This window comes from Ambystoma mexicanum, chromosome 2p, assembly GCF_040938575.1.
Source record: "Ambystoma mexicanum isolate Mex_15411 chromosome 2p, UKY_AmexF1_1, whole genome shotgun sequence".
In the NCBI taxonomy this organism is placed as follows: Eukaryota; Metazoa; Chordata; class Amphibia; order Caudata; family Ambystomatidae; genus Ambystoma; species Ambystoma mexicanum.
The window spans coordinates 649,360,181-649,383,608 of record NC_090923.1 but is presented as its reverse complement, the minus strand read 5'-3'; the positions used below and the strand labels follow the sequence as shown (position 1 = coordinate 649,383,608).

The 23,428-nt window shown below is 44.1% G+C and overlaps 1 protein-coding gene across 1 annotated transcript in view; it reads left to right on the top strand.

Annotated features, from left to right (window-relative positions):
• The window catches only part of BSN (bassoon presynaptic cytomatrix protein), a 1,737,600-nt gene extending 1,719,262 nt beyond the window's left edge, over positions 1-18,338 (top strand). Inside the window, exon 11 of the mRNA XM_069644195.1 lies at positions 1,321-18,338. The gene's annotated coding sequence lies outside the window, so the exon portion shown is untranslated. The remainder of the gene's footprint in view (positions 1-1,320) is intronic.
• Positions 18,339-23,428: the final 5,090 nt, after the last annotated feature.

Sequence of the window (23,428 nt, the reverse complement as noted above, 5' to 3'; positions counted from 1 at the left end):
GCAGCATTTGGACAAGCTACTTCTGGGTGGCACTGAAGAGCAGGTGGTGGTGATAAAGATAGAAATAAAATCAAGAGACTGGGAGAATTAACATGAGGGATGATAAAGATGGAAATAAAATCAAGAGACTGGAGAATTAACAGGAGGGGTGATAAAGATGGAAATAAAATCAAGAGACTGGGAGAATTAACAGGAGGAGACCGTAAAATAGAATGCTGCGTACATAAAAGGGATTTTAATATTATTGTGCAGAGAGGCAGAGCTCCACTACAGCAAAGGAAAGGTGCTTTGGTCATCTGGTCATCTAGGGAGAGCTCATGACAGGTGGTCGGCCACTTTGACCTTTGAGTGAAGCACTATTTTGAATACTGAAGTGGCTCTAGTGCCTGATTTACCAGTTCACTTAACGAGCATTGATCCACTGGGAGAGGCTACACTTGGTAGATATTTAAGTTAGGCCTCAGCCATTTTCCCTAGGAGTACTAATAACTGAAGAAGCAAATAGCTGTGTAGATTGCGTAAATAGTTTTTATAGTTAATAGTGGGAGAGGAAACATATTATTATGAGGTTGTTGGTGGGGAGGATCAACCTATTGCTCCACAAACATTTTGCCATAAAAGCGAGTGTTCAAATTCGTGATCCAACCATCTGGCATGAACGTTGTCTGTTAACTGGGCGCATACAAATCTACTTTCATTCCCAGGTTCCTGTGCACATTCTGGGCGGAGCATGCAACTGCAGGCCATGTTGAATGAAAGGTCTCACAGAGTCCCCTTGATTGACAAGGAGACACCTACTGTTGAACCAACAGACAATTTGTTACGATCAAATGGAGTGTTTGGGGTGATAAAAAGAGCGCCATGTCCAACAGTACCTATTTTTGTGTCTGTTGCATAAGGGAATTGAAAATACATTATTTGAAATTATATTGTGAAGGGTGGGGCAAATTGTTACTGCTTTATCACAGGGGCTTTGCAGTCTAACACATAAAATGGTGCATACAGAGCAATGTTTTTACTCAAAGAGGATATTGAAAGGCGCCCTGCAATATTCTTTTACCATCATAGGAAAAGGAGAAGGAGATCACCGTATGCTCTCACTGAGAAAGCAAATGGGATGTAACTTGCTTTGGTGTCACCATTGGAACAGAAGTCAGTGGGTCTTGCATGATTGCTGCAGTGTGAGAAGGGGAAGAAGTATTGTGAAATATACTGTCTAACAAACCTAAGGAAGACAAATTATATATAAGAGTAACTAGTTGTGACAGCTCTGCAAGAAACAAGCAATAATATGTCTTTCTCTCTTTCTTTTTGCACTAGTATCAGAAAATATGGAAACCACTAGCTGTTTAAGGAACTAATGATGGAATGTTTGACACTGTAAATTCCTATGGAGGCAATAGTACTTCAACACGTGGATCCAAAGGTGGGAGTAGGGGAAACGTCACAATGTGACTGCAGGACCGGAACAAATCCTCAGAAAATGTTCAAAGATGTGGGTTGTTTTTCAGCTGTAAATGATGGACCTCCAGAAAACCCCTGTCTGATTTCAGTTGCGTTTTTTAACAAAATACACAAAGGATGAGCCATAAGGAACACGTTTTGCAAGGACTTCTAAGAGGTTGTGCAAAAGAAGTCTTACACATGATGACACCAGTGGAGTGAATGTCCCAGATTATCAGGCACATTAGGATGTTCAGAAGACATTTAGCCAACTGATCCGTGTGCTGCTGGTGGAGTATGGACCCTTTCGTCTGATAATACACAGTTGCCATGTTCATAGACTGAATCCTGTTGAACGGCGATTGAGTTGAGGGCTGGGAGCAGGGTGCTTCGTTTTTACTGGATATTCAACTTTGACCCATTGCCCCCTGTAAACTTCCCATTATTCTTTAAGTTTTCCCTTGGTTTGGAAATTCAATTTAAAAGATATTTAAGAAAGGGGACAGAAACAATCAAAGTAAAGAGACCGAAATAAAGGACCTAACACTGTTCTTGCTACTAAAATACAAGGCCATGTGACTAAAGAATGCATGAGTTAGCCAGCAAGCAGTCATGGATACAAATGCTGGCTAGGCATGTCAGTTGACGTTGAAAAGCCATCATTAAGCCATTTAACGACATTCCGATGGCAGTGCTGTCCACTGACAAACATCTCACGGTCGTTTTGTGTTTGCCTGAGTATTGTAATTTTTCCAAAACAAACTTAATCATTCCATTTTTATTTACTTGTATACCTCATATTTATTCATATTTTTTATTTTTTTAAACCCTACTATCCTTTTTCTTTGCCTTGTAATTGGTTAGCAAATGTGGTGTCTGCCGAAGCAATAGAGTGGAGTAGGCTGTATAAAAGCACAATTTATTGTGAGAAGATCAGGAGATTTTGCCTCTACCATTCCTGTGACTGTGCAAATAAAGTCTTAAGCCATTAACAATGGGCCTGCTCTTCGAGCCAAGTGAGAACAACACGCATCAAGAAGTGGCCTCGCTTGCCAGTCCCCAGTGTCAGGCTTCTCCCTGCGATGGATGGCGTGAGAGCATGAGCAAAGCAACGTGAACAAATATTTTCACTTGAACCAAGTGGAAAACAATGTTATTTTTTGTACATCAGTGGTTGTGTCAGTTTTCTGCCAGTCTCTCTTTAATGCTGAGCATACTCGAAGAATGACGTCTCATTGGTCTGTCTATTGGAGCTTCCATTCACCTTGGGTAACATCAACCAGTTCTCATGTCTACTTGTCTATGCAATGAAAAACAATTCAAAAATACTGTGTTAATATTTAACAATGTTCAATGTCATGTACATGGATTTAATTGAAATGTGCTATGAAGAGATTGGATAGATATGTTTATATATCATACCTGTGTGTAGGGAGCTTTCAAATTAGTGGCATGTTTGACCCACCTGAGGGAAACTTTGCCAAAGGGTAGCCATATAGCCTGTTACTGACATGTCTCCTGTCCTACTGTAATGAAGCATGACTTGCAACTTTTTTGCATGGTTTCATCTACTTTTGATGCTTACAATTTCACTGCTGGGAATTTGTTCTGTTGTTTCCATTTCAGTTGCTCATCATGCTGTTTGCAGATGTATGCTGATTTCTGCACTTGCGATGTAAGCTCAATAAATATCGTGTGTACACAGGCACGTGATTAATAATAACGACAAATGCATTTCTCCTCCAGAAAGTCAGCAATTGTTGCCCTTGATTGTGAGTTCCTTTTCTGCATTTGGCTGGCATTACCCAAAAATGGCTGGCATACAACACCTCCATGAAGCACCACCAAAAACAAACACGTACTGATACACCAATGAACCTAAAGAGTGATAAAGCAATTCGCTAGTCGCATGCTCCTTTTAGATATTGTAGATGCAAAGAAGCATAACGTTGACAGTGTGCCCTTTAGGTGCATCGCATGAAACATAGTGTGGCTGGATGACCGCTATTTCCTGACCCATACATCCATGCAGTGCAAACCTAGGAGCAGTGCAGAATGAGTACAATGGGTTTCCTGTATAGCTGCCATTCATGCTCGTTCACTCTAACTGATTACTGAAAAGCCATCGAACACATGTCAGGGATGGGCTGTTTAAAGTGTACCATTTAGAGAACGGGGTTTCTAAATCTTTGCACTACTGGTAACGATAAAAACATCAGATATATGTAAATATATGTATATGGATAAACACTTTATTTAAGTCAGAGATTCATAGAATTGAAGGTCTGCTAACCAAAATAAATGTTCCAGTGGGAGTGAACAGAATTGCAAGTCCGTGTCCCTGTGCCCAGCAGATGGCAGAAATGTACTCCTTCTAGCCTTCCCCTAGGTTCTTTGTGTGGAGGAATAGTTCAATTCATTGCCACTGTGTTTAGTAACTGTGTCCCACCATTACACAAGATATCTTCCCTTTTCTCCACTCTGCAAGCTGGTGCTCTAAAACAGGATTTCACGAAAACACTCTGTAAATGACACGGATTCTCGTGGACCAATTGTCCAGTTCCGTTAGTATTCACATACATGTCACTAACTTACTGACCTAGCCAAGCATCTACTTTACTGATCTTAATATCCGCTCATTATAGATAGTAAGGCAAATAGCATGTCTGTTGCAGCCAGGCTTGTGAATTGGCATAGACTAGTGGCACAGACCAGTGGCAGCAGCGGTGTCTCGATTACATCTGAATAATACCTATACATCCAGTGCTGAGCGTGGTATGCAGCTGTGTGTATCGTGGTGCCTGTTTTCACATTAGCATGAACTTTTTACCTTTAGAAGGCAGGCATTTTGCAATAGTTTACGAAGCACAGTGGTGTGCGTGCATGTATCCAGACTGTAGCTAGAACATAATTCTAAATCTACACCACCAACATGTAATAAACACACCCTCAGCTAAATGGCGCAAATCCACAGTGAAAGACATTCTTAAAGCTCGAGCCAAACTCTTAACACCAAGCAAGGTTGTTCTTTAGTGTATGAAGGCCTCCTATTTTTTAAGGTTGAGCTTCGATTCACAAACATACAGGGAAGATGGACACATCAGGTTTTCTTTTAGATATAAGTATTATATATAATGTGCGACTGTACAACATTTCCCGGCCTGCATTGTCCAAAAGCTATACAAAACTAAATGTTGCTTAGGCTGGCACCGAAAATTACCCTGAAGTGGGGCAATTAGCCCAAAATGACCATCTAGTAGCTATCGAATTTTTTAATTGGACTTTAGTTAACACAATAAAGGATCATTTTCAAAAATGTCTAAAATGCACAGATGGGACTGCCAATGGGTGCACTTTCCTGCACTTTGCGCCCCACTGTGCAGCTCGTTTGCACTAGGAAGTGCAGAAAATGCAAGTTACACCTGTCAAAAACGATTGACATGCCTGTTTTGCAATTTATAATGCAAAGAGGTGTAAATGCTTCCCACAATGTACGCTTGCGACTTTTACAATTGATTCCTGTGGAATCCAGTTTTCCACCAGCATGAAAATGAAATGCTTGCAGATATCTATTGGGTTTCGGCAGGTGGCGCAGGAATGGCAGACTGCAATGGTAATCCAGTTCCGTGCCCGTACTGCACCTGCCAAAACGAATAAAGTCCTTGCAAGTGCAAGAGGATGGAGTGGGAAAACCAAGTGTAACACTTTCATGAAATTTAAAAAATATCCCCCCAGTATGCTTTATGACTGGGGGATAGTTAAAAATAATCTCTCCAGAGGATAACTCAGGGGCAACACGCTCACCTTGGAAGCAAGAGGATGCAATGCAACGCGGGTTTGATCCCTGGGTCCTGCTTAGAAACCTCTGTGTATTAAGCACGTTATAAATAACCAATTACAATCCAGTAATTCCATCACAGTGTATCACTTTAAGGGTAAAGCCTGTGGCGTCTTTCTTGAGTATCACAACTTGGGCAGTCTCTTGACATTTGAGGATAAGGGGTCTTGTGGTTCATACGTTTATAACACCCTCTCGACTATAGAGGAACAAGCTTAGTGTTTGTGGGTGCTGCTTTGAGAATGTGGTGCTTGCTTTACCAGTATTACTGGCTTCCTCCATGATAGGGATGCACATGCGCTTCCTGTTGAGACTGCGCTGCTCAGGTTTCCCATTAATGATCCACTCTGAGAGAAAGTGGGGTTCATTTTCTGTACGTGGAATGCAAGTTGTTCACTATTCAAATCGCCCACTACTTGGAGTTGAAACCTGTAGTAATCAAACATTTATTGTCTTCGCCATCCAGGTCAGACTAGTATACATGCATTTTGTGCTTAAATCATATCGTGATATAGGACATTGTAAGCATGAACCTGAGAGGCCAGCATGGAATAATACAATATTTTGGGTAAAGTGAAGATCTATATCTTTGCACAAGTATGCGTGGATTGAATACAAGTATTCTTTCCCTTCACTGAACCCAGTCACTGTCCATTATGTAACTTGACTGTGTGAGGTTGGGAGGAGCGGATTTGATTAACTTTCCATTTGGAACATTGTTGAGGCTCATCACTATGCAGACTGAGCTTCTTGAGGTAATATGTTAGCTAACTATAGAGCACTTGTAGTTATTATATCATACTCCGGCAGCATAGCTTCGTGCCGCCTCTAACATCTTCACTTGCTCCTGCAGTTTGGGGAATTCTCATATATAATCATACCATTACCAAATCAAGTTCTTCAAAAGCTTTCTATATTCCTTTGTCCCATTCCAGTTCCTCCATACTGTATGGGTGTCTACGATGGGAGATGGGACTTGAGCATTTTCCACATCAAGAGTGCTTTCCCCTTTAACTGTGAATGCGCTCAGAGATGCGGCTCTACAGTGGCACTCTGTCCTGCAAACGCTGCCCGCCAGCGGCACTCCTCAGTCCCATTTTTCATGTGGACGGAAAAGGTTGCCTTCACTGCAGCAGTTCATCAAATATTTTTTCACCTGGTACCCCAGCACATGTTGGTTCATGCTGGGTTCTCCTGGTGCACGTTCTGTGAAAGCCCCTTTCAGCGTCTGACGCACACGCACTATATCTAGAGTGCCGAAGGCCCAATCGTCAGTGGGGTGCTTGTGTCACCAATGAGGCATTTAAGCCGAGGACTCTAAAACAGGCTTACAGCACTGGAGGGCAATTTTTTCCATATCTCCTCCAGCCCTTTAGAAGGAGTTTTCCATGTAGAAGATCAAACTGGGCAAGGTGAGTACCCCTTTGTTTTCCTATGCACCTCAGCAGTGTGACTACGTTCTAGGGTGCCGTAGCTGGGAAGGATCACTATTCCCTGAGGTCAGTAAAGCATTTTCTACCAGCACATGAGCCTAGAAGCGTACACGCTCTTCTACCAGATAGTATCCTGTGGCCCATAGGGCTACTTTTACTGGTGCCCCCACCAAGGGGCTTGTTTATTCTGTTACTGTGTCTTGGCTTCAGGGGGCGCCTATATGTGAGTTGACTACTGGAGGATCTTGCTCCGGGTGACTAAGGCCTACTAATTAGCAAATCGAGGTCGGGTTCAGCATGAGTACTGGGATTATTTGTAATGGTCCCGTAGAACCTGAGCTGAAGGGTGCTATTGCAGACAGTAGTTTCCCACACATTCTTGTGGAATCACGCTCTTCACAGTGGCCTAAACAAAATAGTGGCCAGACGTGGTGCTGAGGCTGCATCAGTCTTATCTGGCGGCATGTCCTAGGAGTTATCAGGACTATCAGGTGGCCCCCAACTGTGACCCGATATGATTTTGAGCCCATGGGCAATGTTCATCTGGTGCTATGCCTACCCGCAATCTACCTCAGCCCTGAGGTACTCTGATACTTGGACGGATCAGGTTCAATTGCCACACTTGTTTCTGGTCTTGCTAAACACTACAACTTCAGACTCCGTGCCACCTACCAATTAGAGGCTGGCCTAGGGACAGGTGTGGGGGACAGATTTATTTTATTGCTTTATGGCACCGAAGAAATCACACCAGCTGACAGACCTTCTCCATTAACATGTTCAGCTACTCTTTCACAAACGCTGCCTTCTAGGCCCCTCTCTCAGCCCCAGCCCTGGGAGAGCAGCCCACTGGCCCAGCACCCGAAGCTCTGAAACCAGCACCTGAGAAGTCAGCAGGTTCCCCAGATGATGTGGATTCTGGCCCTGCAGCAAACAACGAACCTCATCCTAACAAGGACCAAGAGGCCTATGGCGCCATATACAAATTAAAATAAATAAATAAGACGATACGGATAATGATGAAGAAGAGAAAGACTTCCCCGCATTAGCCAAATCGTTCAATGATCGCACACCACAATCCTGGGCCATCAAAAGCTCAGGTGGATGAAGGTATAGTGGAAACAAATATTGTTCGAATTCGTCTGACAGAAAGATGTATGGAATAGTGGCCAAGTTTTGGATGCAGCCTAATTCTTGTCATGCCACAAAATAAAAAAGTAGAAGCCAGATACTGCAAGGATGCCACAGACTCTTTGCAGCTGTACGTACACCCACAACGCTTATCGTCAGTAGTGGTGGCGGCTTTCTTATTCTTCCATATCAGCATCCATTTTGAGCAAGGAGCAATCCACAGTTCATCACTTTGAAATTGCTGTGTCGTGGTACATTTATTGGTGCAAATACGAGGCGAAGAAATTGGATGCCTTCCACGCAATTGGCTGTGTATATGCAAGAACATAACCTCGACCTTTCTTTCAACACCACCAACCTTTTCCACTTAATTTTGTAAAAATGATTTTATTGTTTAAAACGCGGACCTAGCTCGAAAGCAGTGGAGCACTGTACAGAGTATGGGTAACTGGCATCCTTTAACAGTAGCGCAGTACTGTGAGGTCTGTGCGTCAGTATGTGCGTCCATTGGAATTAGTCCTTGGTCAGATGTTGAATGAGCCATGTTTAGAGAGATTTGCAAAATTGGTGAATTATGGGGGCTTTCCGAGCCGACTACTGGGATCGAGTTCCAGAGGGTGGGTGCATGACACGAGAAGGATTGTTTGCGGGTTCTCCCTTCGCGGAAGAGTTGTGATTCAAGCTGGTTGGTCGATTTGCTGCACAAGGAGTGTGTGCCAGCAGATAAGTGGAGTTTAGCCACCAGGTACTCTGGTGTGCTACTCGTGACTGCTTTGTAGATGGTACATGCAGTTTTGAACAGTATCCTGGCTTGGAGTGGAAGCCAATGTAGTTAGCGTAGGATGGGGGTAAATCAGTCACGTTTCCCTGCTCCCGTTATAGGACGTGCTGCGTTGTGGTGGACTGCTTTTAGGGGAGCCAAGTGACCAGCTGGGAGGCCTGTTAGGAGAGCATTTCCCCCCCTCGAAGTGCGAGACTACAAGGGCCTGCACTACAGTCCGGATTTTCGGTGGCGGGATGAAGGGGTTGATTTTTCGAAGGGTAGAGATTCTGAGGCAGCCTATTTGGGCATGCTATTTGATGCAGCCACAAAATAAGGACATCCACTTTGCTGACAACTATACAATATTAAGATATCTAATGAGGATTCGCCATCTGGTTGATCACTGTCTGCAATCTACCTTACACTATTTGGGCATTCTTGGCTATGTGTGTCTGGAAGGACAGATTGCTGTCAATGGTGAACCGTAAGGGTTTTGCTGAGTCTGAGAGTTGTGTATCATATCCTTCAAGGTGCATATCATTGAGCCATTGTTGGACAAGTTGTTTTTTTAGCAGGCGCACTGTTGAGGACAAATTCTGTCTTGGATGGCTTTAGTTTGAGGTAGGCATTCGACATCCAGGACTGGATGATGGATGGGTAATCGCAGAGACGAATAATGTCCTGCGAGCTATTTACTCTCATGTACATACTTGTCTAGTGATGAAGAATTGCTGCCAAAAAACATGTCCTTTTCTTGCTCAAAGTCTTGGGTGCTCTTGACCAACCTGATAGGCAAGTCCTGCCTGCAAAGTTACTCTAGTCAGAACTGTAAGTCAAGGACAGTTGCTGGCTTCTGTGGCTATCAACATAGGCATGCGCAGCAGGCAAATAGGTCTCCAAACATTGCTGCAAGGAATCCATGCCGCCCACCAAGTGGCTGTTCTCGTCCCCTTTTACTTACCCCCTCCTATTTCTTAGCATCAGAGGAAAAGAAGCAACAAGCATCCAGGTACACCAGGTGCTGGTTGGAGGCAGACTTTGGCACATCTGAGTTTGGTGTCACTGTTTTTCAGATCCATAGATTCTCTTTGTGGTTTTAGGTGGGGTTCCAGCTTCTCCTTCCATTCCCTACTACTTTTTCTCACGCTCTGTTACATATACTCTCTCCAGCTCTTCTACTGGAACTCACAAAGCTCATTCAGATGAGATCTATGGAGCGGGTCCCAGGCCAAGAAGGGGATTTGTGTTTTTTCTCCTGCATAGTTTAAGTTCCCGAGAAGAAATAGGCAGGCATGAGGGTTGTTGTGCTTTCTTACTTCAGTCATTTTCTCCCTCAAAAAATGTTCAAGACAGTGACACCAGTAGAGATTGCAGAATCCCTGTCTGGGGGGATTGGCTCTGATCCGTGGATTTAAAGGGGACATACATGGAAACCGCACCACAAAAACATGTGACTATCAATCACGGATCAACATTTCCAATACACAGCCTCAATTCTTCCAGGAGGTTATTCACCAAAATCATGACTCCTGTTACAGGCACCCTGAGATTGAGGGGTATGCATGTCTACTCCATACCCAGAGTAAGAATCCAGGACTCTACAGCCACGGCTCAACTTGGTGGTCAAACTGAGGTGGATGATCTGCCTATCAAAGTCAGAGCTCTCTGCGACTCAGATCTTGACTTAGAGGCTTCAGGTGGGACAGTGTGTTAGCAATGGTTTTCCCTATGCAGGAATGGGAGGCGGACATACATGCTACAGCTACTTATTACCTCTTCAAACTTGGAAGCTCAACACAGTGGTATAAGAGACTGCTGATATGTTTGGTATAATGATTACTCTCTGTGCCTTTCATCAGACTCCGAATGAGACTAATACAATTGCACCTGGCATAACACTGGCCATAGGAGACAGGCGGACAGTCCAAAGCTGCCCTCTTACACCACAGTGATCACTACCAACTTCTTTCTGGAGGGTTGGGGGGCTACTCTAGAGGGGAACCCGGGCAATGGTATTGTCAGGGATGGACCTTCCTCAGCATAAAAACGTTCTGGAACTCAAGACGATTTTCAACGTGATCAGCTTGTTTCACCCACGGATCCAAGACAAGGTAGTGCTGATCCACACAGACAGCCCCACCTTAATGTTTTACATCAGCAAGCAGGGGAAACAATCTGTAGACCTTTGTTACTTGGCCGTAGCTTTATGGAAATAGGCAATACAGCTTCCTCAGAGCGACACACCTTAGCCAGGCTATTTGAAAACACAGGCACACAGAATAGGCAAGCAGACTCAATCGTGGGAACCACGAATAGCAGCTCAATCTGTCTAAGCTGGGCTCCGTCTTTGTGTCTCTGTGCCAGAGGACCTGTTTGCCACAAAGGCACATTTCAAATGCCCCTCCTTCACATTCTGGATAGGCCTCAGGACCAGGTCTGTGGGAGGTGATGATCAACAAATTTAGGGCCTGCACCTGTTACTCAGCTTATTGGCCAGCGAGGATATGGCTTTAGGGCCGTCTTCACCTGTCCATTCCACTACAGCCACCCAAAAACAAGCTAATAAGTTCAACCATTTTTTTAAAGAAAAAATTGTGGATATTCAGAAAAGTATTACTGAAGTGAGGATGGCTGAAAAATGGGATGAATCCCCAGAAGAGATGAAGACTGAAGAACTTCAGGGAGAAAATAAGAGCTTTTGCTTTAAAACCACAAAGAAGGAAACTGCTCTATCCCTGATACTCCAACTTAAACCTACAAAGGATCTAGCATTTCCAATGCAAGCTATTCGCCTGGCAGTAAACCTCACTCCATTTATAACTAGGTTTGTAAACAAATCTTTAGTGGAGGGGTATGTCCCTAGTGCCCTGAAGGGAGCACTGGTGAAGCCCCTACTGAAGAAGACTAATTGAGACCCCACTAGTCTAAAAAACTATCGCCCAGTAGCCAATCAATGCTGGCCTACTAAAATCCTAGAGAAAGGGGTTTGCGGTCAAATTCAGGATTTTGTAGTCAGCAAGAGCCTCAGGGACGAATGTCAGTCAGGTTTTCGACCCAATCATGGAACAGAGACCGCCTTATTGGCGGTCTCTGTTCCATTGGAAGCTGCAGATGGGGGAGGATCTACAATTTTGTTGATGCTGGACCTATCTGTGGCTTTCGATATGATCAACCATAAAATTATTCTCAGCAACGTATTGGGAAAATCGGAAAAGCCTCAAAAGTTTTGGTAGACAGGTTTAGCTCCTTCCAGAGGGATAGGTCCCAGCGGGTAAGACTGGGGGGCTTCCTTTCAGAGTTACTATGGTTAAGATGTGGAGTCCCACAAGGCTCAGCACTCTCGCCATTGATTTTTAATTTGTACATTTGCCCATTATTTGACATATTGAGAAAGCATGGATTGAGATTCCATTCCTATGGTGATGATACCCAGATCTGAGTGGAAACGGAGAATGTAGCTGAGGCATTTGAGAAGATTGATCAGTGCATGCAAGAGATCAAAAGATGGATGGCATGTAACCAGTTACAGCTCAATGCAGCCAAAACTGAGGTAATACTATTTGGACCAAGGAGTAAGATGAGGGCTGAAAAACAAAATATAAGCCAGCAGATTCTGGGTGTGGGTGAAGAACTACAGTTCTCAAAGGAAGTAAGGAATATGGGATGTATATGGCAGGAAAACCTGGGCAGTGAAGCCCAGGTAGGTGCTAAAGTGAAGGCTGTGTACTACTCACAACGGATGCTCAGGAACATACTTCCTTTTGGAACAATTGAAGATCAACCAGTAGTCATAGGGCCGTTAACTAACACTCATCTAGACTACTGCAATTGTCTACTGGCAGTGATTCCAGCAAAACAGATGATGAGACTTCAGAGGGCCCAGAACACGGCAGTTAGCTTAATTGCCCATCTGGGAAAAAGGGACCATGTCTCTATCCCCCGTAGATCACTTCATTGGCTGATGGTGGAGGATCGGGTCAAATTCAAGGTGGCATGTCTCATGTTCAAATGTTTTTATGACCTGGCACCAAAATATCTGAGTGCCAGGATGCACCGCCATCAACCAACTAGAAATCTAATTTCGGGAGATAAATTGTTGATGAACATCCCCCGGTTTAAATAGACTTCGAAGGGTGATAGGAGGTTCTTGGTGTATGGCCCGAAGCTATGGAATCAGCTATCACTGACCATCTGGTCATGCCTATCGTTAGAAGGCTTCAGAAAAGCACTAAAAACCTTTCTATTCAAGTGAGCCAAAGCGATACCGACCACAGCAGCTTCCTCAGTTAAAGTGCAAACTATACCGAACATCTGCGCCCAAATGCAGTTGATTCTGCCTGGTGCGCTTAAGAAATACACAAAATGTAAATCAATCAAATCCATAGAGTCTGATATTCTTTAACATGGGCTCTCTATTGTTTCACAAGGGCCTTCTACTCCCGGAGGGCAGATGGTTCTCTACCCTTAATCTAGCCTTAGCAACTTAGTTCCTATGGAATTGAAAACGGGCCACTTGGATCTTTCGAAGGAAAACCTGAGGAAATTTAAAGTGGCTAGGAAATCATCCACTTGTTCTCAGTATCAAAGTAGAAGGCAGACTTATGCTACTAGAATCTGAACAGGAGAATTCACTGCCCCGGATCAGGGTGGTGTATAGGTCGAAAACTGCAGCTCTTGCCTGGTCACTATAGGAGCATACAGAAATTCAGAAATACGATTTTGGCTCCAGAAAATCCTTTTGTCAATAGGCAATTTGAGGGTTTGGTTAAACTGTTTCCTCCAATCAGGAGGCGTTAACAGGTCTGTGACCTCAATGTGGTGCTGACAACCCTGACTCAAAAATTTAAGGCAGTGGCATCTGTTGACAACAGCCTAGTTGCATGGATGACCGCTCTTCTGGTAGCTTCCACTTGGGTCGTAGGGTAAGCAAGATCCATTCATTTTCATCATCCGAGACTTTCATAGTATTCCATATTGCGGACACAGCCTTCCTTTCTACCCAAAGTATTTTCATCTTTCCATATCAATTGGGAGGTTTCCCTTCCTACTTTGATTTCTTCACCAACTATGAGAATGAATGAAATATTGCACGTCTTAATGTGAGGTAAGGTCTTAAATTCTGCTTGGCTCACTGCATAAAAGTTAGCTCTCGATCTGATGTAGCTTTCAGCCAGGAAGTGTTTGCAAATCTTTTCTCCTAAGGTTGTTCAGGTTCCTTCTCTCGAGTGTTTACGTACTGTGAAATCGCCCATACAGTTGGGCAAAAAGGGAATGGGATGTTAAACTAAGAAAACGTTACAAACTGCACTGACTACTGTATTCCAAGACAGTAGCCCCCTTTCCTCCATACTATGGGATGGTATACAATTCGGAGGGTCTGCAAACACAATTTAGCTCACTGTACCTTTCAGAGTTAGAACCAGTTATTTGGCCAGGCTCATTCTCAGTTGAAGGGCTTCCACATTGTTGCATATTTTGAAAAACCTGGGGTTCACTGCTAGGTTGCTATGGGTAATCCAGCCATGCACCCCTTGCTCACTGTGCTTAGAGAGACACAGCTTTGCCTCGCTGATGATGGCCAACCAGGCCGAAACACCTGTCCAGGGTTGCTGTTGCTTCTCTTGTTTGGAAGAGAATTGTCTGATATTTTGGTGCTGGACTGTCTTTGTGGATGGGACCAGACTAATAGGCAAATGGTTATTTCCTTCTATTAAAGGTAAAGTGAGATAATCCCTGGTTGTGGATCCCCCTGAGTGGGAACCAACCCATAGAACGGGTTGGTTGGACGTGTTCATTCTCAGTTGAAGGATCCCCACATGTTTGTATATGAACATAAAATGATAATAGGACATTTCCAATTTACCACTTCCAAATGGTACTCATTTTATCGACTTTGATATAAGACATCCAAGATATGAATTAGTGACTTACCATCCAAGCCCATCCAAAAGAATTACATAAGCATGTACCAGTCTAGAATGCATCGTCTGTATTCTTTAAACACAATTCAATCAATTGGGAAAAATGAAACAACTTCCCTTTTCCAGGGATATGTTTGGCAAACCTGTCCTTTAGGCCCATTCACTTATCAGCGACTACCAAAAGAAATAGATGAAAAATTGTCTCCCAGTAGTATGTCTTGATCGTTTGTATAATGCATGCTACAAAATGAAGATTACTAGTATTGTACATTAAACAGTATATCGACCTAAGATAAATAATGAGCCCAGTGACCAACCGTGATCCAACCAGTCTGCCCGGATTTGGTCCTCAGTTGTCATCAATAGCACTCAGTTCATTGAGCTATTATCACCTGAGCTATCTTTGAACTCAGGACACATATAATCGACCAGAAATTGGACATGGCACTGTGTTGTCACGTCAGAACATACCGAATTTGAAAAAGAAGCTCCAGGAAGAAGACGAAGGCTGGGGCTCCACTATGGAAGTAGCCCTTGCGTTCCTTGTGGGAAGTTGAAGGGGAAAAGATTCTTAAACCATATCTGCCTGCTACTGACACAGGAGCACCACAATAAATAAGGAAGTTCATACGCCTCATTAAAGGGTGAATCTCAGGCCAGTGCAGTCATCAACTACCAAATCAAGCCATCTGCGCATGTCTAGGTGTAACATGTTGACATCACACTGCATCTGTGTCACATACGGCCTCTCCCAGGCAGCCGTGGTCTTTTGATTAACTCGGCTGCCTAAAATCAACAGGGTCTTCCTCTTCTTTCCACCTTGCGAGGAGGCTCTACTCACATGGCACCAATCAACTCAAAATCGCCCTTGTTGTCACAGAAACAGTCACTTAGCTGATGTTGGGAGGAAATGGGTCATGGAGACAACATGTACACTGTTCAAGGTACGCCCAGGCACATACAAGATGAATGAAAACTATAGGACAGCTTCAAGAATAGAAAAAAAAGCCAGGGCCTCAGACTTTTTAACAGAGATTAACAAGCATTCAAACAGCAAGGCCCTGGTTGGAAATGCTATGCGCACACTCCTTACATAAAGATGTCTTAAAAAAAAAAAAGTCCCAGCTCAGTCTTCCAATTGCAGGGTGGTCATGAATAGGGTGATAGGGTGAGCTACAGCTAGGTTACAGCGTTCCAAAAATGAAGCAGCCTAGGCCCATTACCATTAGTGTTGCACAAAATGAAGGGGACCCCCTGCAAAATAAATTTGGTGGACCCCAAGGTTCTTGCTGAAAATAGACTCGCATAGTCCATACAAATTCTTTGTGCCTTTATGTGGGCTTTGTACAGCCCTCCACCCCGTGCAGCAAGTGTGCCCACTGAGCCGCTTCCTGCTACACAACAACTAGGATTGAGTTGGCAATAAAGTACAGTGTGGGCGAGCTATCTAGTGATTAGAAACACAGTACACTAGACAGGCTTCATATTTTTATGGAGGGTGACAATCGAGCCTAAGCCGTAGCCTTCCCTCACTCTTCCTCCCAAAATGGAACTGGGGGGGGGTGCCAATTCAAGCACAAGGTAATCTACAGATTGGCACATTTGTTCTGATTAAGCATAAACCAGAGCCGAGCTTAGTTTTCAAAATGCTGAGAAATACCTCCACAGACGCTGGCTGTGACTAAAATGCCACGCCCTTCACCACAGCCTTTCGATGGAAGCCAGTAACAACTTCACTGAAACACCATGACACCCATATATGAAAAAAGGAAACAGAAAGTAGCAGGCTTAGACCTCATAAATTAACAACTGTAATAAGCAAGAGGGACCAGGAGAAAATGATCAGCACTGCCAGACACCCATAATATCTGCTACAGGCTAAATCATGCTGGAGTTAATAGTGCTTATTCATGTATGATTTTTTTTCACACTTCTAAAAATAAAATCTGCACATTGGTAGAAACGTGCACCTCATTTACAAAATGCAACTTTCAACTTTTCTTTGCCAAAATGCAATAATTGTACATTTATTTTTAATGCTGAAAACGTATTGGCTCCGCATATTGCAAAGTAAAATTGCTGCGGTGTGCACAGGATACAAATTCTGCACACACAAAAATATATATTGCGAATAAGTGTTGCTGAATTCCATCGGGACAGAACTCAATAACCCATGTTTATTACAAGCAATAATTGTGTATGTTCCTAGAAAATAAGGGATGTCCTCCTGTGTGGAAAATGAAAACTGTGGATTACCCTGGACTTCCAACAGCAAACCATACTTATAAAAACAAAACAGAACGCAGTATCTATTTTGTACATACACACGTTGAGCCTGATTCACCAAAACACTTTTTAATGGGAAACCCTCATGGAAAAAGGTTTTGTAAATCAGGTCCATTGTCTCAAGAGCAATTATTTCAAATAACACTCAATAAACAGATTTAGGCAGACATTGGGCCACATTACAACCCTGGCAGAATGGGTTAACGGGTGCCGCTAATGGAGGCGGACCCGTTAAACCCATTCCGCCTCATTACGAAGTTCCATCGCGGGACCCGGTAAGGACGCCTGGTAAAACCCCATTCAGGGAACCCGGCCCCGGTTTTGGTGGCAGCCATGCCCTTATTAAGGGCATGGCTACCGCCAAAGTCGTAATGAGACCCATTCTCTCAATTGTATATACTGTCCTGCAATTCAGTTTTAAAAATAAGGATTTCATTTTAAGAGGAAGAATATGTTTACATAAATGAATAACATTTGAATGTAATTTGCCTGAAACTCTGTGTTGTGCTAATAAACAGCCACGATACTTTCCAGCTATGTGCAGATTAGGTAGATGCCAGTCATGGTCATTTCAAAGCAAACGGCCTGGGCATGTGGGAGCTAGGGTGTTCCATACTTACAAGTCCAAGCATGCCCCCGCCCAACGCCCTCATCGTCCTGGCCGCCACCCCACCCTTAAAGATGCCATTTCATGCCTGCAAACAATGAAAATTCATCATCTGCTCACAAGAGTACATGACATGTATATCCACTTAAATGAAAGGTTCAGATGGAGGAGTATGCATGGTGCAACCGAATGTTGTCTGTGATTATCCCTTTTCCTTAGAAAGCAATGGGGAGGTAGGGGAGGGGGACATTGCCAGCATTTTTATGGTTGTTGCCCTTTCAAACGTGTCCCCAAAGTGTGCTGTAAATACTGTATGTGTACAGAATATAAATCTCATATATAATAAAAATTTTAAAAACATTTTAAAAAAAGACTGGTATTGGGGTTTTCATCTCATCTACCAGTTCATCTGCCAACTCCTGCTTTTCATGTATCTATTTGAGAAAAAAAATATGTTTGTGGCTGATTAGTCTAGACTGCTGAATTTAAAGAAAATATCTTCAGTTTGGAAACTTTGCAGTCTTGTAAAGTTCATTACATGTTGTGTATGTAAATGAGAAAAATGTTTATTATGTTCATATGGCTTTCATGATTATTTTGTTGTTATTTTATTTTTAAAGGGTTGTGAAAGAAAGGAATGGTTTCTCTATAAAACATTAAGGAACGTCTAAAAAAACATGTTTACAGTTGTAAGTGCAATGACCTAATTTCTATATATGAGCATTGTAAATTGTGTGTATGTCCTGCTGTGCTCTGTACTATTGTGTAGTATTTCAGTGTTCCAGCATCATGTATTGTGGTTCATAAATGATAATTTTACCTCTCCAAGGTATTTCTGTGGCAGAAGAATAAAAACGACTTGATATAAGCATGGGATGCTTTGGGTCTCATCCCTGTCGATTAAAGGATTGGGAAATTACTGCATGAGAAACATTTTTTGGCGTTTTCAATTGTAAAGACCAAGCCAGCTATCAAAAAGCACAGCAGAGGAAGGGATTTTCCCTGTGAAATCTTTGTGTAATGTAGACTGTGTTGACTTCTCATTTTATTTATTATACAACAAATTACCATAAGCCTAGAGAACACCCAAAAGGAATCTCCCTTTCTAGTGGATTGTGTCCTCCCACAGATTCCTCATCTTTGATGTCATTGATATCCTCCTTGGCGTTTGGAAACTTTTTCAACAGCAGAGAGCACCTTGTGTCGTCGGCTCGATGTCCCTCTGCAGCTTCCATCCCCGTGCTCGGATGTGACTTGTGGTACGTTTTCTTTGAGCATGTCTACTCTGTAGACATGTTTCAAGAGGTGTGCGGACTGTGAATCGAAGATGTCGATCAAAGATCTGCGCAGTATATGCCTCTGGTGTCTGAATTACTGCGCAAGTGTTTACTGCGCCGGGGGCGAAAATGGCAAAAATAAATTCAGACCCCCATTTCTCAGCATATATTTGTGGGGGATAGGTTACAGTCAATAATTAATGTTGCAGGGATTGTGGGGGTCTCCCTGCATATATATGCTGTGAAAAAGGGGTAAAAAAAAGATGGCATTTTCAGCCAGTGCAGTAAAACGGGCGCAGTAATCACATAGATCCATCTAAGAGCACACAGTCACCAACTATGGTTTTAGTCAGTTCATAACTAGCAAGGCCTTGAAGGAGAGGAAGTCTATTCTTGCTGTAGGTCAGTCTATCGAAATCCCCCTCCTCTACTCCCTCGACTAGGAAATCCTATGAAGATAAGAGTTTAAGTGATAAGTCACCTCAAAAGCCTATGAAACGCTCCAAATATTCTAAGCGGCTGAGGTCAAGGAGCGATTTGCGTCACTCTTCATCTGCGTCTTCTCAAAGACAATCTGAGAAGAGACATCATCATTCTTCGTCATCCAACTCCTCACCTGACAGAAAGGTATGTTTCCCGGATACGTTTCCCAGACAAGTCTGCCTCAGCAGCAGATTGAGAAGAGTTCTGTCAGAAGATGGTGGACGTTTTATCGAAGGCGGCCCCTCCTGATCCCTTGAAAGAACCAAAGAAGGCTAACGATCCCACGGCACCTTCTAAAGCCGACAGGGAGTTAACCAAGTCTCCAACTTGCGCACCCAAGACCCCAGGTCAAAGGCGTTCTGAGATGTCTACTCGAGTGGCAGTGTCGACCGCAGGGAAACATCGAAGCCAAAGGCTTCCACATCTTCATTGACGAGCTCTTTGACGTCAAAGCCATCAACATCCTCCTCCGATCCAGCTTCAGGTTTAAATCATTATCGAAGAAGGATTTCTTTAAGTTCTTTGGATCGATTTTTGAGTAGAAAGAAGAGGATGAAGGAATCTCAAATAGACGACTTGGCTACTTGCCTTAAGGAAGCCAGTGGCTTAGCCACTTTTCCAGAAGTGGAATGTGCTTCTCCAAGCTCAGCGGTTCATCCAAGTTCAGTGTACAGAACAGTGTTGAACAAGGTCACAGAGTATTTTGGGTGGGGACGTCCTGCAAAGGATATAGTTCAGGACGATCTAACAGATATTCTGGACAAAAGTCCTCCCAAGGAGCGTGTACTGTCTTTTCATTCGGCACTTAGAAATACTATATTGGAAAATTGGCAGAAGCCTGATACCACTCCTGCTGTCAACAAGGAGTTAGTAAGAAAATAACCTTCAGCGGTTGATCCTGATTTGTTCTCCAGGCACCCTACCCCTGAGAGCGTGGTGGTACAGCAGCTTCTTATACATCCGGCCTACCTGATAAGGATGACAAAAAATGTGACCTGCCAGGGAAAAGGGTGTTCTCTACTGGGAACATTGCGTTTAGAGGCATTTGTGTATTAGCCAAATACACATTGACTTTGTGGGATGCAGTCTCCTGTGTGGCTTAAAGAGGAAATGAGGGATGGCTTTATCAACATCAGTGATGTTAAGGAGGCTGCATGTCAGTCTCTCCGATTGGGCTTGGATGCGTCTGACTGTGTTGGTCGCTCTATGGGGGCAAAGCATAAGACGGTAAGCATGGCTGCGCAAATATGGACTTGTCCAGTCAAAACATTTGGACATTCTCTTCGGTGGGTCAAATCTTTTTGGGGCAAAGGCTGACGAGTGCTAAGAGAAGCTGCAAGCTTCTAAGGCGGGTGCAAAATCCTTAGGTGCAGCCATCCATCAACCTCAACAGCAACATCCACCTTCCCAGGGTTGAAGAGGGCATTGTTTTTACTGCTGCACCTCGTTCAGACAGAGAGGCAGAGGCCAGTCTGCCCAAAGAGGTCAAAGGAGATTTCCACGTGGCGCTATAGGCCGTGGAGGAAGAACAGCTCAGCCAGTCACCTCCTAATTACCCTCTGCCACAGCAGCCGCAGCCCAAAAACCACTCTGAGCACTTTGCTCACAGGACCCCGGTGGAAGGCAGGTTAACTCAGCATCTGAAATAATGGCAATATATTACTTCGGATGGGGGCTGCAGACAGTAGCTCAAGGGTACTGTCTCCCATTTTTTAAAAGGCCCCCAGATTGTCCCCCGAGCAAGCAATCTCTTCAGGAACCAGATCCGCTCCTTCTGCAAGAGATTCTCTACTCGCTGGAGAAAGGTGCCATGGAAAGGGTACATGTGGCGGAGTAGTGCCACGGTTGGTGCTCCATTTATTTTCTGGTTATTAAGATAGATGGAGGACTGCGACCCATCTTGGACCTGAGACTCTTGAACAAGTTCCTCAATAAGGACAGATTCAAGATGGTCTCTCTTTCACGGATCCTCCAGGACGTTCCGCTCCAGGATTGGATGGTGTCACTCGATCTTCAGGATGCTTACTTTCATGTGCCTATACATCCCAAACACAGAAAGTACCTGAGGTTCGCTTTTGGCACTTCTCACTTTCAGTTTTGAGTACTGTCTTTTGGGCTGACCTCCGCCCCACAGGTTTTCAACAAGTTGATGGTGGTGGTGGCAGCGAGTCTAAGGAGGGATTCACATATTTCCCTACCCAGACGAATGGCTGATCAGAGCTTGTTCTCCTGAGCAGGCTCTGGAACATCTAAAGAGCATCTGCCACTTTCTCCACAAACTGAGCTTCTCCCTCAACTTCAAGAAGTCCCACATGACACCTTCAATTCATTGAAGCTGTCCTGGACTCTTCCTAAGCGAGGGCTTTGCCTCCTGAGTTAGGGGGTCAACATATCTTGCAGCTGGTGTCAACATTTCAGAGCACCCAACATCTACCGGCTTTCGTCTTTCTAGGGTTGCTGGGCCTCATGATATCCTGAATTTTCCTGGTGCCAGAGGCTCGTCTATGGATGAGGTTCCTCCAGTGGGCTCTCAGATACCAATGGTCACAATTCTCAGGCAAGATGATGGACCTTCTTCAGGTCCTGAGCAAGGTCGCACAGGATCTCCTGTGGTGGGCCTGCAAACTGAATATGATGATAGGAGAACCCTTTTGGCAACACTAGCTGGAGATAAAAGTAGTCACAGATTCTTCCCCCGGGATGGTGAGCTCACATGACTGATCTTAAGATCAGCAAACCGAGGGCAATCAGACTGGCGCTGATAGTCTTTTTGTCATCCATACCGGGTAAGAATGTCCTGATAATGATGGACAACACAGTGGCCATGCATTACCTCAACAGGCGAGGAGGTGTAGGGTCACTACCACTGTGTAGGGAGGCAATGCAGATCTGGTTTTGGGCACTGCAAAATGGAATCCCTCTATCAGCAGTTCACCTACCCGCAGAAGAGAAAACAGTGGTGGACACTGTGAGCAGGCAGAGCACAGTCTCCCACGAGTGGGACTAAACTCAGGAAGTCCTTTTAGAGATGTTTGCCATTTGGGGAACCCATGAAGTGGATATGTTCAAGTCCAGCTCTAGGGGACGCGTCCATAGTGGATGCGGAATTTCCACTCTTGTACGTGTTCCCACCAGTCCCACTGTTCCTCATGTCAGCAGGAGGTTGAGGAAGTTCAGAAAGTCCATGATCCTGATTGCTCCGGATTGGGCCAGGAGGATGTGGTAAAAGGAACTTCTGGACATGTCCATCTGCCGTCTCCTTTCTTCCCCAGATAGCGGACCTACTCTCACAAGAGGGAGGTCATCTTCTTCACCCAAAAACCAGAACTCTGAATCTTCATGCCTGGTTTCTGAGAGGTTGAGATACAAATATTGGGACTTCATGGAAGACGTGATGTTGCTTTCGGCCAGAAGACCAGCAACAAAAGCACTATACTGCTGCCGGTGGAATACATTTTGCAGCTGGTGTAAAGCTAAAGATATTGATCCTATCACTTGTGATACACCTGCAGTGCTTTCTTTTTTGCTGCACCTGGCCCACCAGGAGCTGCAGGTGTCTACAGCTAAAGGCTACCTGGCAGCGTTATCCATCTTCAAACGCACGCAGAACAAGGCTCTTCTTTTAAAATACCCATTGTCATACAGTTCCTCAAGGGTACTGACTAATATATTCCCACCGGTCCCTTTCATAGTCCATGTTTTGCATCTGAGTTTGGTATTAACATTTTTGATGGGAGCTCCATTGGAACCTCTCCATTCCTGTCCACTCAGGTTACTAACCTCCAAGCCAATCTTCCTAGTGGCCATCACTTCTGCTCGCAGATTGAGTAAGCTACAGGCTCTATTACGTAAACCTCCTTTCACTACATTTTCCAAGGAGAAGGTAGTTTTGAGGGTTCGACCCTCCATCCTTCCCAAGGTGGTGCCTGAATTTCATCTGACACAAAAGAGTACCTTGCCAGAAATGTATCCACCTCTTCATCCTTTTAAGGAGGGAGAGAGCTTGCACAGACTTGACCCGAGAAGGGCTCTACATTTTTATATTGCCAGATTGGCAAATGTCAGGCAACACGCTCAACTCTTTGTTGGTTACACTGGACACAGAATAGGACAGGCCATAACCAAAGAAGCCTTGTTACGCTGGATGTGTATTTCAGAATGTTATTCTTTAGCTGTGAGAGATGTCCCTGAAAACCTAAGGGCACATTCCACCAGAGGAGTGGCATCCACTTCGGCTCTGCAAAGAGGT